The sequence below is a fragment of the Anomaloglossus baeobatrachus genome, chromosome 9 (assembly GCF_048569485.1).
Source record: "Anomaloglossus baeobatrachus isolate aAnoBae1 chromosome 9, aAnoBae1.hap1, whole genome shotgun sequence".
NCBI lineage: Eukaryota > Metazoa > Chordata > Amphibia > Anura > Aromobatidae > Anomaloglossus > Anomaloglossus baeobatrachus.
The window spans coordinates 194,216,462-194,233,404 of NC_134361.1; positions in this window are offsets into that span (position 1 = coordinate 194,216,462).

A 16,943-nucleotide genomic window follows, 5' to 3' on the forward strand; every position below is an offset into this window, starting at 1 on the left:
GTCATCTCATTGCAATTAAAAACTGCTATGGGTGGAGAGGGGTAACTAAGGACTTTCTTATATAGGAGATGGAAAAAACATGGCCGAAAGGGGCGGAGCTGTGTTCACATTCAGAAAAAAAAACTACATATAACTGAATAGGATAACTGAAGTGAGCACTAATATATATATATGAGTGCAAGCCAAAAATACATACTATATATAAGAATAAGGCTGCACATCAAACTTAGATAATGGTATAATGCCTCAAGCATATGGAAAAATATTGGAATATACAATGAAAAATGCTACTTGCTAATTTGAACATGTGAATAATGAATTGCATACCTGCTATGAATATTAGGAAAAAGGAGATATTTAGCAATCGCATTGATCAATGTAACTGAGCCCCAAGGCCTCGTCAAGGCATATCTCTATATTGGGGTCCCTAGCTCTGTGACCCTAACTGTGTGTCATCTCATTGCAATTAAAAACTGCTATGGGTGGAGAGGGGTAACTAAGGACTTTCTTATATAGGAGATGGCTTATATATATGGCTTGCACTCATATATATATATTAGTGCTCACTTCAGTTATCCTATTCAGTTATATGTAGTTTTTTTTCTGAATGTGAACACAGCTCCGCCCCTTTCGGCCATGTTTTTTCCATCTCCTATATAAGAAAGTCCTTAGTTACCCCTCTCCACCCATAGCAGTTTTTAATTGCAATGAGATGACACACAGTTAGGGTCACAGAGCTAGGGACCCCAATATAGAGATATGCCTTGACGAGGCCTTGGGGCTCAGTTACATTGATCAATGCGATTGCTAAATATCTCCTTTTTCCTAATATTCATAGCAGGTATGCAATTCATTATTCACATGTTCAAATTAGCAAGTAGCATTTTTCATTGTATATTCCAATATTTTTCCATATGCTTGAGGCATTATACCATTATCTAAGTTTGATGTGCAGCCTTATTCTTATATATAGTATGTATTTTTGGCTTGCACTCATATATATATATTAGTGCTCACTTCAGTTATCCTATTCAGTTATATGTAGTTTTTTTTTTCTGAATGTGAACACAGCTCCGCCCCTTTCGGCCATGTTTTTTCCATCTCCTATATAAGAAAGTCCTTAGTTACCCCTCTCCACCCATAGCAGTTTTTAATTGCAATGAGATGACACACAGTTAGGGTCACAGAGCTAGGGACCCCAATATAGAGATATGCCTTGACGAGGCCTTGGGGCTCAGTTACATTGATCAATGCGATTGCTAAATATCTCCTTTTTCCTAATATTCATAGCAGGTATGCAATTCATTATTCACATGTTCAAATTAGCAAGTAGCATTTTTCATTGTATATTCCAATATTTTTCCATATGCTTGAGGCATTATACCATTATCTAAGTTTGATGTGCAGCCTTATTCTTATATATAGTATGTATTTTTGGCTTGCACTCATATATATATATTAGTGCTCACTTCAGTTATCCTATTCAGTTATATGTAGTTTTTTTTCTGAATGTGAACACAGCTCCGCCCCTTTCGGCCATGTTTTTTCCATCTCCTATATAAGAAAGTCCTTAGTTACCCCTCTCCACCCATAGCAGTTTTTAATTGCAATGAGATGACACACAGTTAGGGTCACAGAGCTAGGGACCCCAATATAGAGATATGCCTTGACGAGGCCTTGGGGCTCAGTTACATTGATCAATGCGATTGCTAAATATCTAATTTTTCCTAATATTCATAGCAGGTATGCAATTCATTATTCACATGTTCAAATTAGCAAGTAGCATTTTTCATTGTATATTCCAATATTTTTCCATATGCTTGAGGCATTATACCATTATCTAAGTTTGATGTGGAACCAATCACAGGCGTCTGTGGGTGGGGAAAGCATCGAATACGAGATTGATTAATGAGCGGCCGGCATAGTCAAAGTAATTGTTGCTGCGTATTCTCTGCACAGCTGTTCCTCGCCGCGCTGGTGATCAGGGAGCGGTAAGTATGAGAGAGGGCTGCTCACTTCAGTCACTCGGGGGATTAGCGGTCACTGGTGAATCCTTCACAGGTGACCGCTAATCAGTACGCGGCACACAGACAGAGCCGTGGCATGACAATGAAGTTAGGTGAAGTTCACCCGAGTTCATTCTCATCGCGCAACTCTGTCTGCTGTCAGCCGACATGTATCAACGACATTGTGCAACACACAAACGGACATTCCACACGGACATTCCACGTACACATACACGGGCATTTTATACACAAACACGGACATTTTACACGTACACACGGCTCGCATACGCCATCACACGGATGCCATACGTACCGGAGAAACGCCCCAGAAAAACGGAACACGGACCCGAAAAACGGACCGTGTCACACGGACATTTTTTATGCGGAAGTGTGTTTTAGGCCTTACTCAGTGCTGGTGACAGATCATTTTCCTTTTGCAAGTCGTCAGTGAAAGCTGTTGGCTTGAATACATCTGGAGAATCATGGTGATTGTTTAGCGCCTAGTGGAGTTGACGAAGAGTTCATACCATCCTCTCCCTACCTAGGGTCGAGATCAGCGTTAGCCAAGGGCCAGGTATCCAGCTCTGCGCATAGGAGCGGAACCTATCTTGGGCGGTGAGGGAAACCAGGACCCAGGTAAGTTTGGTCAGGGGTCACCATCTCCCCCTTCCCTAGACACAGGGTTTCCCTTCCATTTTGACGCTCACTTGGAACATGTAATGCCTGCATGGAATCACAGACTCAGACGGGCTGTAACGGACAGGCTAGAGGAAAGCCGCTCACAAAACAGGACCCGAGAACCCTGAAACCCTTTAACCCCTATAGAGGGATTTGGAATTACACAGACCCTGGAGATCACTACCTGTGGTAGGCTGCAGTCTGATGAGAGTAGTAGTCAGGCAGAGTCCAACCAGGAAATGCAGAACAGGGACAAAATCAGGCAGGCAAGGACATAGTCAGAAAACAAAGCAGAGGTCAAATCCGGATCGGGTAGCAAGGTACAAAAACGGTAGGCAGGAGGGTAGTCAGACAACAGGGAGAGGTTAAAACACAGGAATCACAAAACAGATCGTACAGGAACCAGGAAATTAGAACTATCTCTGGCAGTGACCAGCAGACAGGAGAGGGAATTAGAAGGGTGGGGTGTCTTCCCATTGGCTGTAGCTGAATGGTGGTAACTTCAGCTGGAAGTCACACTCCACCTACAGTTAGACAGTGGTACTGCAGATCCAAGGGAAACCCAGCTTAGTGGATGAGCAGAGCCTGCACCCACCAGAGCCACTGGCACCAATTCCTTTCCTATCACCAGCACTATTTACAGCAGGAACACGGCGCCACCTGGTGATCAAAGCAGAAATCACAGGAGCAGACTCTGGTGGGGATGTGACAGAACGTCCCTGTACCTAGCATGACAATTGTTTTTTATTCATCTTGTAAGTGCTGCTCTGAAGCTTGTCAGAATTGCTGGCGTGTAAACATTACCTGGTAATCCTGACCAGCTTCAGTGCAGTGCCTATAAGCTAGTCGGAAGCAGTGGTGGTCAGTCTCCAAGACAATGAGCTATAAACAAAAGAAAAGTATCAATATCTCAAAAAGGGCTGCAAATGTTAATAAATAGCAAATTGCAAAAGTGCTTTTACAAGCTCTATCCATGAACACTCATCCGAGAAGATGGAAGAAAGGGGTGGAAGTCTTTATGTGAGAGGAGGCAGCTGCAGTTCACCGCTCAGCTGGTTGTCTGGCAAGATTAGAAGGGGATGTAGCCCATTCATAGTCAGGATCACTGGGTGCTCCAGAGGTTGGATGCCCCCTTCAAAAAAATATAGGGTATTTTTGGATCAGAATCTACTAGAACCTACAAACCAGAGGTCAGGAGCCAGGAGGTAACGTATGGAACACAGGGATGAAGCAAAGCCTTGGTCAGAGTACAAGCCGGAGGTCAGAAGCCAGGAAGTCACCTTTAGGTAAACTGGGGTGAAGCGGAGCCGAAGTCAGGGTACGAGCCAGAGGTTAGGAGCCAGGAAGTCACATAAGGTACACTGGGGAAAAGCGGAGTTGAGGTCAGGGTACAAGCCGGAGGTCAGGAGCCAGGGAACAATGTCAGAGTCAGGGACACGGGAGGAGAAGTGTTTTGAATGTCAGTTATGCTTTGGTTGCTGCGAGGCTCCCTCTTGTGGCCAGGAATGGTTTGGACATAGACCAGGTGTGTTGAGCAATGGGCGTTTCCATTGCTAACTCTCTGCTTATTTAAATCCTGGTCTGATAGCAGGCTATGCCGGATGTCAGTTGTTCTTTGCTCACCAGCCTGCTTCATTCTTCTCCACACCACATCTACCCCAGATAAGTGCTTTGCTTTTTATTTGTTGTTTGGTTCTTTTACTCTTATCTGAGTTTGTCATTTGCTGTGGTTGTTTTCAGTTTATTTGCATGCAGGGATCTTCCCTCTCAGTTGCGTAGCTGGGAAACTCCCTGCAGTTTTGTTTGGAGTATAGCTCCTATATGTCCATGTGTTTGTGGCTTTTTGAATTTGTAATGATTCCTGTTTTCTGTTCATTGGTATGACAAGAGCGCCTGGTATAGGACGGAGTGCAGATCGTGCGATCTGAGGGCCTTTTTGTACTATCAGGAATTTGTAATTTTGCAGGGTTTTTCTCTGGCCACCATCAGCCCCTTTCCTGTCTTTTCCTATTTTAGTCAGTAGGGTCCCTTTTCCTAATCCTATCATATATCTGTGTATTGTGTTTTCCTATATCACCACAGTCTTTGAATGTGGGGGGCTTGCTATTCTTTATCTATTTTCTGAGGCAGAGAGTTATTCATCTTTCCTTCCTTTAGGATAGCTAGCTTCTCCGGCTGGGTCCGCAGTGCACAGGATGTTAGTTCCCCCCTCAGCTACTTCTAGTGTTGGTGGTTAGTAAGGGGATGGCGGCCAGATTAGTTACCAATGCTCTTGTCACCTTTTACCAATGATTTATGGTGGTCTTCCATGGTTCCGGATCATAACAGAGAAGGGTAACAACAGATCCGGGGTAGGAGGACAAGATCAAAGCACAAACGGGAGCCAGAGCACTTACTGCAGAGCGTCATTCTGGGTGAGGTTGCTCCCTAATGAAACAGAGCAATCACCTGGAACGAGTCGCTTGGAAAGAGGCCCCTCTAAACACCAGCACAGGAACTGAGGATGGCAAACCACCCGTCCACAAAATACAAAAAAAGAACACCGGCTCTATTGGAGAGCAGAGCATCACGGATCAGAACCATGACAGAACCAATTATAAAATGGATCATAACGCCAGTGTGACTGCCTCAAGACCCTCTTTTTCTAAATGGCTGTTTTTGGGGGTTCTTCTGTAGTTTGCACAGTCCCAGGTTGGAATAGGAACCTCTCCTTGGCCCCATGTGAGGAATGTAGGGCACCAGAGGCAACGACATTGAGCTGTATTACTAATCGTCCCCATTAAAGCACCTTAATAAGCTTTTCTAGAAACTCCAGGTTGCTCCAAATGGACGAAAGACAAAAGTGTGATTTAGGATTTTGTGTCTGACGTAACGAAACATCAAAAGGGAATCATTTGCCTTGAAATCCCCTGTCACCTTATAAACACATATGTTAAATGGCCAGTAATTCCTCGCTCTGGCCTCCATCCTGTGGAACATTTCCACAAGAGCAGGTAAAATAAAGAAAATATATGGAGCTATTAGGGTGACCTCATCTGATTGACGCCTCCCGGATGGGCCTCTTTATAGAAGGTCCTACAGCACCACCTGCTGGACTTCTCCGGCACTGCAAACTGGCAAATGTATCAGGATTGGGGACATATCTAAAAAATGGACAGTATAGATTTAGATCCAATGAGAAAAGTATAAATTTGCCCTATTCTATACATTCTTAGTCAATAAGATCCTAATTATTTATTATTTCCATCATTGGTCCCGTTAAATCCATAATGTCAGTGTCACGATTCCGATATGCAGAACATTCTGTATTGTTCTGCCATGCTCTCCTGCAGAGCCGGTATATGTTGCTTATGGTGCAGAGCATTTTGCAGGATGAATGCTCTGCTGGTTGTTTCACAGCACTGGGTTTCACGCTGTCCTGGGAGGTGCACACACCGTTGCTTCTCGTTCCCGGCAATTGCTCTGCTTCATTAGGGAGCGTGTTAAGCTCAGGACACCGCCAGTCGTACTTCCTGGTTACAGTAGTGCTGTTGGCTCCCGTGGTGCTCAGTGTTCAGATCTTGGTTTCTCGACTCCGGACTGCTGTTTACCCATCTCTAACTGTTTTTCCCTGCTTCTGTGACTTCCCGTCTTCTGACCTCAGACTTCCTCTTGACCACATCCCCACCTGCGCCTTATATTCTGTACATACTCTCCTGGTATCCTGACCCTGGGCTTGTATTCTGACCTCGTCTCTGTCTACCCCATGTACTGTAGTTACCTCCTGGCTCCTGATCTCGGACCTCCTTCTGACCGTGTCCTCACCTGCTCCCTGTATCTTGTATGTACTCACCTGGAACCCTGACCTTCAGCTTGTATCTTGACCTCGTCTTTGTCTGCCCCCCCCCCCCATGTACTGTCGTGCCCTCCTGGTTTATGATCTCTGCCTGTCTGACGATCTCTCCTTACTGCATACAAGTAGTGTCTAGTGACACATTGTGACAGTCATCACAGTCAGTGTGTGGTCCTTGTTCTTCCCTCCTCTGGCACAGAGTGCGTGGCCTGGTCTCCAAAATTTCTATGATTTTGACCCTAAAACAACTTTTCAGCCCCTTCTCGGTGTGGACGACCTCATGGAGCCAGTCTTGTCCACAATTTTTGGATGAGACTCTCACTGGCTATCTGAACATGTCCATGCGTGGATTGAGTTTGAACTCTGTTTCCGGGTCTTAAAACTCTTTTTGTTACGTTTTTAAACCCCATAAGCTTCTACCCTAATTCCCCCGCTCTTCAGCTGCCTCAAACATAATTTGTGGAATACCCCTTTAAACCAATCTCTGCACCCTTGGGCTTTGACTCTGCCTGAATCCGGCCGCAAGCACCTGTCATCTCAACCTGTACCAAATATTTTGGGATGAGTGAATTCAGAGCCTGGACCCCTAATCTGGTATACTGCACCTATATACACTGGACAAAAATAAAAACGCAACACTTGTTATTACTCCCATTTTGTCCCGCTAAGCAAAAAGGGAGGAAAGGGAAGGGAAACCCTGTGTCTAGGGAAGGGGGAGATGGTGACCCCTGATCAAGCCTATCGCTGGACCTGGCTTCCCTCACCACCCTAGATAGGTTCAACAAATATGCGCCGAGCTGGATACCTGACCCTGGCTGACCCTAAACTGGGTCCTAGGTAGCAAGTGGATGGGATGAGCACTTAGTGAACCCCAAGAAGTACTAAGGACACAAGAAACACAAACAGGGGAAAGTAAACTAACAACTTATATCCAAGATGATACAGGGGAGAGGTACAGCAACGTACAACAATGTTTCTCCAGATGATTGCAAGCCGCCTGCTTGCACTCAAGACCACATATTTTCATATACAAGGAAGATCAGAAAAACAATAATGACAAAACTTCAAAAGCTAATATGACAACAGCAGTAATCAACTATAAAGCACAGTAAGTATAATTCCATGGAAAAGAAAAATTGTAACATCTCAAGAGGGAAGTACTAGGGTCAACCCCAGCAAAGCCTGCATGTATAGATGTACAAATCTCTATATGTATCTCAAGTCTCTGATAATATCATCTGGTCACTTGATGGTGGAGTATTACAATCTCACCTGTGAAAGATAGGGAAAAAAATCACGTAATATTTTTCCTTCTTTTTCCATTTTTTCCTTCTACAATTATTTTCGTTTCCTTTATTCAATATTCCTTTTTTTGTTTCCTTTTTGTCTTTTTTTGCCCATATTCCTTTTTTTTTCACTTTATTTTTCTTTTTTGCTTTTTCCCATTTTCCTTTTTTTGTTTTTGTACTTTTTTCCTATTTTTTCCCCATTTTCTTTTTTTTTCTGTTTTCCTTTTTACTATTTTCATTCTTTTGTTTCCATTTTTTCCTTTTATTCCCTTTATTTTTCTGTTTTCCTTTTTTCCATTTTTTTTCCTTTTGTCCTTTTTTCCCCATTTTCCCTTTTTTTCCATTTTCGAATTTTCCTTTTTTTGTACTTTTCATTGTGTACTTTTTCCTTTTTTTCTTTTTCCTGTTTCCTTTTTACCCCCTTTCTTTTCCCTTTATTTTTCATTTTTCCTTTGTTCCTTTCATTTTCCTTTTTTTTCCTGTTTCCTTTTTACTATTTTCTTTTTTTGTTATCATTTTTTCTTTTTTTCCCTTTATTTTTTGTTTTCTTTTTTTCCCATTTTCATTTTTTCTTCTGTCCTTTTTCCCCATTTTCCTTTTTCCCCTTTTTTCTATTTTCTTTTTTTTCCTTTTTTTCTTTTTTCCTTTTTCCCATTTTCTTTTTTGTGTACTTTTCCTTTTTTCATTTTTCCCATTTTCCCTTTGTATCTTTTTTCTTTTCCTTTTTTCTCTTTTATTCTATTTTCGTTTTTTGTTTCATTTTTTTTCCTGTTTTCTTTTTTCCCATTTTCCTTTTATCCTTTTTCCTATTTTCCTTTTTTTTTCTTTTTTTCTCTCTTCTATTTTCCTTTTTGTTTCCCTTTTTCTTTTTTTTCTTTTCTTTTTCTTTTCTTTTCCTTTGTTCCTTTCTTTCTTTTTTTTCCTTGTTCACCATTTTCCTTTTTTCTTCCTTTTTATCTTTTTGTCCTTTTTTTTCTTTTTTCCTTTTTCCCATTTTTCTTTTTTTCTTTTTTCCTTGTTCAGTTTCTCCTTTTTCCTTAGCCTCTTTTATGTTTGTCTTTGAGATTGTAATACTGCACCATCAAGTGGCCAGATTATATTATTACAGACTTGAGATAAATATGGAGATTTTTACACCTTTACATGCATTAACAGAGGCTTTGCTTGGAGTTAATCCTAGTACTTTTCACGCGAGATGTTAAAATAATTTTTACTTACTGTGCTTTATATTTGATTACAACTGTTGTCATATTATGTTTTTAAGTTTTGTCACTTTTGTTTCTCTGGTCTTCCTTGTATATACAAATACTTATTTCTGGATATGATATTTAGAGATACCCTTGACAAAGGCCTCTACGCCGAAACGTTGTGACTTTATCTGTTTTTCTCTTCTCAGAATTATAAAAATATATACAGTTAGGTCCAGAAATATTTGGACAGTGACACAAGTTTTGTTATTTTAGCTGTTTAGAAAAACATGTTCAGAAATACAATTATATATATAATATGGGCTGAAAGTGCACACTCCCAGCTCCAATATGAGGATTTTCACATCCAAATCGGAGAAGAATCATAGCTCTGTAATGCATAGCCTCCTCTTTTTCAAGGGACCAAAAGTAATTGGACAAGGGACTCTAAGGGCTGCAATTAACTCTGAAGGCGTCTCCCTCGTTAACCTGTAATCAATGAAGTAGTTAAAAGGTCTGGGGTTGATTACAGGTGTGTGGTTTTGCATTTGGAAGCTGTTGCTGTGACCAGACAACATGCGGTCTAAGGAACTCTCAATTGAGGTGAAGCAGAACATCCTGAGGCTGAAAAAAAAGAAAAAATCCATCAGAGAGATAGCAGACATGCTTGGAGTAGCAAAATCAACAGTCGGGTACATTCTGAGAAAAAAGGAATTGACTGGTGAGCTTGGGAACTCAAAAAGGCCTGGGCGTCCACGGATGACAACAGTGGTGGATGATCGCCGCATACTTTCTTTGGTGAAGAAGAACCCGTTCACAACATCAACTGAAGTCCAGAACACTCTCAGTGAAGTAGGTGTATCTGTCTCTAAGTCAACAGTAAAGAGAAGACTCCATGAAAGTAAATACAAAGGGTTCACATCTAGATGCAAACCATTCATCAATTCCAAAAATAGACAGGCCAGAGTTAAATTTGCTGAAAAACACCTCATGAAGCCAGCTCAGTTCTGGAAAAGTATTCTATGGACAGATGAGACAAAGATCAACCTGTACCAGAATGATGGGAAGAAAAAAGTTTGGAGAAGAAAGGGAACGGCACATGATCCAAGGCACACCACATCCTCTGTAAAACATGGTGGAGGCAACGTGATGGCATGGGCATGCATGGCTTTCAATGGCACTGGGTCACTTGTGTTTATTGATGACATAACAGCAGACAAGAGTAGCCGGATGAATTCTGAAGTGTACCGGGATATACTTTCAGCCCAGATTCAGCCAAATGCCGCAAAGTTGATCGGACGGCGCTTCATAGTACAGATGGACAATGACCCCAAGCATACAGCCAAAGCTACCCAGGAGTTCATGAGTGCAAAAAAGTGGAACATTCTGCAATGGCCAAGTGAATCACCAGATCTTAACCCAATTGAGCATGCATTTCACTTGCTCAAATCCAGACTTAAGACGGAAAGACCCACAAACAAGCAAGACCTGAAGGCTGCGGCTGTAAAGGCCTGGCAAAGCATTAAGAAGGAGGAAACCCAGCGTTTGGTGATGTCCATGGGTTCCAGACTTAAGGCAGTGATTGCCTCCAAAGGATTCGCAACAAAATATTGAAAATAAAATATTTTGTTTGGGTTTGGTTTATTTGTCCAATTACTTTTGACCTCCTAAAATGTGGAGTGTTTGTAAAGAAATGTGACAATTCCTACAATTTCTATCAGATATTTTTGTTCAAACCTTCAAATTAAACGTTACAATCTGCACTTGAATTCTGTTGTAGAGGTTTCATTTCAAATCCAATGTGGTGGCATGCAGAGCCCAACTCGCGAAAATTGTGTCACTGTCCAAATATTTCTGGACCTAACTGTACCTCTAGCAACATTTTGAAATATCTCATCCTTCCAATCAAGAAGAGATCATTGTAGTATATAAACATATTTGTTGCCATCTCTACCATAAAAGTTCAATCTATCAAAATATTAAATTGTTAAAATTGTATGTCATATGCCAAGAAGAATCATTTTTTGTAATTGTCGAACTCCTTCTAAAAAATGGACTAAAAAGTGATAAAAATGTCTATACCCTAAATGGTTAATAAAAAAAAGAGCTTAGTGCACAAATAAACAAGCTTAAAGGGGTTTTCTCATGAATAAAGTTAATTTTAATCAATAGATCTTGGAACAATAATATTTTCCACAATTGGATGTGATTAAAGAAAATGTTCCTGTGCTGAGATAATCTTCTATATGTGTCCCTGCTGTGTGCTGTGTAATGGCCGTGTCTGACCGTACAGGGACATGATCTGATAATACTACATCTCCTGGGCAGGGGAGGGCACAAAAGACTATACAGACATTACAGCACAGGATCATAGATTATTCTTTCTATGAGGTAAAACATTTCCCTGCCGATTTTTAAAAATGTTTTACCTCACAGAAAGAATCAGCTGTGATCCCATGCTGTAATAGCTGTATACTTTTTTACGGCCCCCCTTTTTATGTCAATAGGATAGGTTATAAATGTATGATTTCTAGAAGGTTGACTACTGGCAACCCCTCAGTCACAATAAGAGGAGGCCCCAAAGTCCCCTGTGTGAATGAAGCCATGTGTGATCAGCACTGCATTCACTTCTATAAGATAGTGTTTTGTCAGGTTTTCCTTTGTCGATTGGGAAAACCCCTTAAATATCTTGTTGTCCATAGTGATGTCACTTCGTGTTAAGTGTTCTCAGTTCGGCAGACATTTAGGTTACCCCAAAAAACCCTTTTAGGCCCTGTGCGCACTTGCCGGTTTTTGCCGCGGATTTCCTGCGGATTTGCTGCATGTTTCGCAGCAGAAAATGTTCATAACATCTCTGCAGTGATTCACCAGCAAATCCTATGGGAAAAAAAATGCTGTGCGCACTATGCGGATTTTGACAGCTGCATGGTTTGCTGCGGGATTCCCGCAGCAAAAACAATTGCATGTCACTTCTTTTCCGCGGATAGCTGCGGCATTTCACTCCATTGACTGCAATGTAATCGTGAAATCCCGCAGGGAATAACGCAGGCAGCAAATTCTGTGCGGTTCATTGCGTTTTCCTGCGTTATTCCCTCCGGTATTTCGCGGTTTACGTGCGGTAATGTACATCGCTGTCTGCGGTTTGCAGGGAAGTGATGTCATTATGACAGGAAGAGGAAGCGGAGCAGAGAGTAATACACACACAGATCACACACACAGACACAGAATACACACACTCACACTCGCACACAGACACAGACATATAGAATACACATACAACTCAAACGGACATATAGAAAAAAAATCAAGTGGGCTCCGCCGTATTTTTACCATCCAGCCGAGGTAAGCACACAGCGGCGGCCCGGTATTCTCAGGCTGGGGAGGACGGGGGACAGGGTTAATGCCCCCCCTCCCGCAGCTGAGAATATCAGTCCGCAGCTGCCCCAGGACTGTCGCATCCATTATGCGGCAGTCCCGGAGTGTCCCCAGCTCTTCCTGTTGCCGTGATGCGGTGGCAGACAGGGTAATAAGGAGTTAATGGCGGCGGATCGCCGACAAGACTTGATTTACATACCAAGAATAGGGGGCAATATCTTAAGAACAGAGAGGTGCAGGATAAAAAAAAATCACATCAGATTAGGAAGATGGGCTCACACAAGTATGAAGGGGGCCACAGCTCCTATACACACCTTATGATGAGCACAGATCTCCCCTATACACAGTATGATGGGCCCACTGTTCCTACCAAAACAATATTTTGGGCCCACAGCTCCCCATACACAACATTATGGGCCCACAACTCCCCTATACACAGTATGATGGGCCCACTGTTCCAACCAAAAACAATATTTTGGGCCCACAACTCCCCTATACACAGTATGATGGGCCCACTGTTCCAACCAAAAACAATATTTTGGGCCCACAACTCCCCTATACACAGTATGATGGGCCCACTGTTCCTACCAAAAACAATATTTTGGGCCCACACCTCCCAATATACAACATTATGGGCCCACAGCTCCCCTATACACAGTATGATGGGTCCACAACTCCCCTATAGACTGTATAATGGGCCCCCAGTTCCCCATACACAATATGATGGGTCCACAGATCTCCTGTACACAGTATGATGGGTCGACAGCTCCCCTATACCTAGTATGATCGGCCCACTGTTCCTACCAAATACAGTATGATGGGCCCACAACTCCCCTATACACAGTATGATGGGCCAATAGCTTCCTATACACAGTATGATGAGCCCAGATCTCCCCTATACACAGTATAATACTCCCACAGCTCCCCTTTACACAGTATGATGGGCCCGCAGCTCCCCTTTACACAGTATGATGGGCCCACAGCTCCCCTTTACACAGTATGATGGGCCCACAGCTCCCCTTTACACAGTATAATGGGCCCACAGCTCCCCTTTACACAGTATGATGGGCTCAGATCTCCTCTATACACAGTAAGATAGGACCACAGCTCCCTTTTACACAGTATGAAGGGCTCACAGCTCACTATATATGTCGCGGGCGGGGAGGATGCCGCCGCTGCTGCTGGTCAGTCGCTAACGCTCGGGTCCGGCGCTGCTGCGGCTGCTGCTGCTCGGTGGCTCAAGCGGTGGGCCGGATCCGGGACTCAAGCGGCGCTCCTCACCCGTGAGTGAAAGGGGTGGTTGGTTTGGGGGATTTAGTCCGTGACGCCACCCACGGGTTGTGGTGAAGATGGGCACCACCGCTGCTGGTGACGGGGATCCCAGGAGCGATGGCAGGGAGCAGCTGGGATGTTGTTTTCCCCCTCCGTGGGTAGGGGTCGGTGGTCCCGGGGCCCGGTGGTGTGACGGGGAGGCAGGGTTGGTGAGGTGCAGGGTTGCAGGGGCAGTGCGGCACGGTGCCGGATGGCACGGGGGTACTCACTCAGTAAGAGATGCACAAAGTCCTCGGTAAACCAAACAGCTGGATGGACGGGTCCCGCAGCCGGCTGCAGTGTCTCTCCCCGGACAGGTGATGGCGGCTGTCTTTCCGTGCACCTTGATGTACTTGTTTGACTACGATGGATCCCCAACAGTAGTCCGCTCCCCGATGTATGGACGCCGGAGGAGCCCGTTTGCCCGCAGGTGCTGGCCCTTGGGTCTCTAGCCTTAGGCGGTAGCTGTATACCCTCACGGTGTGGGCGGTTGCCTTCTATCGGGTCTTTGGCTGTTAGGGAACCCCTGGGGTTCCGGTCACACTCGGATTTGACTATTGTCGGCGGCTCCAAGCCTGGTCGGGGTCCGATGGCCCTGCCTGTGCGTGCTGGCTTCACTTCGCTCCCCGGTCGGTACCGGTGGGCCAACGCCCGACCCCGGTCCTACGGTTCCGCGTTGCTTCACCACTCCTGCAGACGGCCACCACCGTCTGCCAACCTTGCTCTCAGTGCCTGGGCCACAAACCCAGACACCCTTCACTTGACTCCTCTCACTTTCACCACCAAACTCTAACTGTCAGCTTTTCCCGCCTCCAGGCCTGTGAACTCCTCGGTGGGTGGGGCCAACTGCTTGGCTCCGCCCCACCTGGTGTGGACATCAGACACTGGAGGGAGGCAACAAGGGTTTTATGTTTGGCTAATGTTACTGTTACTGTTAATGTTACTGTCTAATGGGGGTGGGGGTGTATGTATGTTACCTGTGACGACCTGGCAGTATGATGGGCTCACAACTTGCTATATACAATATGATAGGCCCCCAGCTCCCCATACACAACATCATGGGACCATAGTTCTCCTATACACAGTATGATGGGCCCACAACTCCCCTATAGACAGTATAATGGGCCCCCAGTTCCCCATACACAATGAGATGGGTCCACAGATCTCCTGTACACAGTATGATGGGCCTACAGCTCCTCTATACACAGTATGATGGGCCTACAGCTCCTCTATACACAGTATGATGGGCCTACAGCTCCTCTATACACAGTATGCTGGGCCCAGATCTCCCCTATACACAGTATGATACAGTATATTCTCCCAGTATTTCATGCACTTGTCTAAATGTTCTTGAGCAAAACCTTTACACGCTTGTACCTGCTTTTTGTTCAGCAATGTAGTCCTGCATGGGGAGCGTGCATACAGGAGCGTGCATACAGGCCATGGAGGGCGAGGGCATTACTTTCTGTTTTCTTTGAAACAATTGTACTTGCTGATTACAGGTCTTTCTGTAGCTCTCCACAGGTGGTTCTTGGTTCTCAGACAAATCTTCTGACAATTATTTTCAGTTTTCATCCCTTTGCCTGAAATCTTGTGGAGAGCGTCTGTTCTATTGTGAGAATCGTGTCCTTTCCACTTCCAGGTTATGGTCCCAACAATGCTCACTGGAGCCTTCAGTAGATTAGAAATTCTTCTGTAATCAATGCCATCAGTATGTTTTCCAACAATAACGTTGCAAAGGTCTTGAAGCAGCTCTGTTATGATTCAGGGACCGAGGAGAATCAAAAAATGCAGAAACCCAAAAGGTAACAGAGTAACTGGAACCTTAACGGATTGCAGACCTAATCCTGGCACACAACTAGAAGTAGCCGTGGGGCGTGCTTAAGATGACCTAGTCGTCTCGACACAGCCGGAGAACTAAATATTCTCACATATAGAGATATAAGAAAGCTATTCTGCCTCGGAGCAGTCCCCAAAGATATAGATAGCCCCCACATGTAAAGACTACGGTGATATAGAAAAACACAATACAAAGCTAGAAAAACAGATCCAGTAAAGGTGAGGCCAAAACTATCTTTATAGGAAAGGATAGGAAGGAGCACTGTCTGCAGCCGTAAAAACCCTAATAAATACCAGCACATCTGATATGGAAAAATCTTGAGGTCACACGACCTCTCCCCCACTATATCAGCACTCTGATGTTACTGGGATCTTTAAAACACTAATATAGATGAGGGACTAAATTAATACCAAGCATGACAAAACACAATACATTGCAGAATCATGGAGCTAAGTATACAGACATTCCAAGCAGGGAATGATCCAATTCCACCAAGAACTCCACACAGACAAAATAGGAATCAAGCATTAGTATCAAAGTAGAAAAAACAACAAGAAAGTGGAAACAAAAAGCAGAGGTACAAAGACCACTTATCTGAGAGGAGTTCTGGTAAAGAACAGGGCTGGTTTCAGAATGCCCTTAACACAGAGGAGACATTGACCACCGGCAAGTAACAAGAGAAAACTACTCAGTTATATAGCCCAATCTGAAAAACCAGATTGCCAGTCCGCCATAGGTGTGTGGCTTTCATTCCACAATTCAACTGCATCACCAGCACTGACCACAAGAGGGAGCCCCGCACTGGAAAACGTATTCACAACACAGCTCACTGGTTTTACCCATCATGAGATGTTTCTTGTGTGCCACCTTGGAAATGAGACACCTTTTTATAGGTCATCAATTGAACCAGCTGATATTATTTTTCACTAAGTGGCAGGATTACTTTCTAGATTTCAGCAGGTATCATGACTTTCCATTGCATTTTGCACCTCTCTTCCTACATGTGTTCAATACCTTTTCCATGTGTCATTTCTCATTATTAGACATAATTTATGGACATCTATGGTTCAATTTCTTTGCCTGTGTGGATTGGACGAGTTGTTACCGACATCTGGTAAGAAATTCATAACCATAGCACCTTTAGAAATATATTGACTTGCTGATGTGTTCAATACTTATTTCATCCTCTGTAGCAGAGATAAATACTTCTTGAATTGATATTATTAATCCGGTTTTCTCCCACACTCCAAAGACATACAGAAAAGGACCTTAGATTGTGAGCCCCAATGGGGACAGTGTTCCTGATGTATGTAAAGCGCTGCAGAATATGTTAGCGCTATATAAAAATAAAAGATGTATTTATTTATTTATAATAGGAGGGTTTTTTATGGCACCAATTTAATAGTATATACCCTATTATTCTAA